The 1,809-nt window shown below is 34.0% G+C and overlaps 1 non-coding gene across 1 annotated transcript; it reads left to right on the top strand.

The window, feature by feature from the left end:
• Nucleotides 1-613: 613 nt before the first annotated feature.
• On the top strand, nucleotides 614-717 carry LOC122737542. The gene has a single exon (XR_006354372.1). It is a non-coding gene; the product is annotated as a U6 spliceosomal RNA (small nuclear RNA).
• Nucleotides 718-1,809: the final 1,092 nt, after the last annotated feature.

Below are 1,809 nucleotides of genomic sequence, written 5' to 3'. Positions count from 1 at the left end.
CTTACGGCCCACTTATAATTTTCCAAAACTTATAATTTTTCATATAATCATAATTTTTCATAAGTCCAATTATATAATTTTTCCAGATTAGATATAGTTATAATAATTAAATTTTTTTTTTTTACAGAACCCTTATAATTCAGATTCAATCTGTTTAAGCTTCATTTGATACATTTAAATTGTCATTCAATATCAGCAGTGTAGTTGTGGTGAAATTCTAGATTACATGACTTGAAATGTTTTCTTCAGTTGACCATATTCTATTTGTCTTTAGTCCTATAGTTTAATTGTAATGATGTACTTACTGGGGATAGCTTTGTCCAATTTATTACAATAATATTCTGTTTTAGGTCCTCTATCTTAAATATGTACCTTACCTATAAGTACATTATAGTCAAGTGCTTCTGAGAAAATGAATTCATTTTTTCCTTCTGTATTCTGCTCTGTGACCATGCCTCTTCAACTCTAAACCAACCCATTGAAAAATTTTGTAAAAACTCAGTCATTTGGGTGACTATTTGGTTTTATAATTCCAAATGCTATGATGGCATGATCTTTTTCACTAATCAATTGAAACAACTAATTGTATTAGAATCAAGAAGACCAAAGGATAGTGCTTGTTTCAGCAGCACATATACTAAAATTGGAATGATACAGAGATTAGCATGGCCCCTGCATAAAGATGACATGCAAATTCATGAAATGTTCCATATTTTTTGGGGGGGGTAGCTAGGTGGCACAGTGGATAAAGCACCAGCCCTGGATTCAGGAGTTCAAATCTGGCTTCAGACACTTGACACTTACTAGCTGTGTGACCCTGGGCAAGTCACTTAACCCTCATTGCCCCCCCCCCCCAAAGACCAAAGGAAAGGTGACTTAATTTCTTTTCTCTATTGTCAGCTTATTGGTAGACCAATTCAATAGACTTTCCACCCAACTACAAATCATGGTGTGGTAAATATCAATTTTTCATTCACTTGGTTTTTCCTTTGTCTTCTATACCCTCCAGACCCCTGGGCATAGTCATTCAATCTATACTTACTGACACTTGGGTCTTCCCATATGTACCCATAGGACTTCTGGACTTTCTATGTTCCCTGCAGCAGAACTTTCTTCTATCAGTTGTCTTGCCCAATTCAGATGTAAGTTCCTTGAAAGCAGAGACTATTTAACTTTTTTTATTTGTATCTCAGGCTCTTGGCACTGTGCTTGACACATAATAGGTACTTGCCTTTTGTTTTTTAATTAATCAATTAATTATTTCTTTCACTCATTGATCTATGAATTTTTCCATGTTTCTGAAAATTTCCCTTCTTTGATATGTCTTAAAAATTAATCACTTAATTCCTTTAAAAGAATGTCATTGCCAGCGTGGATTTCTTCTGTATGCATTCTGGTCAGGTCCTGTGACTTTTTCTGACTCCATTTTCTTGAGTGTCATTTTCAATTCCTCATCTAGCACATTGGATACTAAGATGTTATAGTACAAATATAATAATTCAACTGTCATAGATAATAACAATGGATCTCTATAGAAATTCTGGCAGATCTAGTTAATTCTACTTCTATTTGTCATCCTCATTCCAATTTCATCTATAAATGGTTTTTGAATGATGATTTAGCTTAGTTGACTTGCCTGCCAAGCTTGCTAAAGGCTAACCTTTCCCTCTACTTCTTTTTACTGTTTTGTAAGATGAAATACTCATGATCTTTATTTTTCTCCCTTTGTAATGTTGCAAATGATCTTATGCTCTAAATAGGCTGGATGTCTCTCCACCTTGCAAAGTCATCAAGGTGTTTTGATATTGA

The sequence above is a fragment of the Dromiciops gliroides genome, chromosome 1 (assembly GCF_019393635.1).
Source record: "Dromiciops gliroides isolate mDroGli1 chromosome 1, mDroGli1.pri, whole genome shotgun sequence".
NCBI lineage: Eukaryota > Metazoa > Chordata > Mammalia > Microbiotheria > Microbiotheriidae > Dromiciops > Dromiciops gliroides.
The sequence above is the reverse complement of the archived record's forward strand: the minus strand, read 5'-3'. Positions and strand labels throughout refer to the sequence as shown.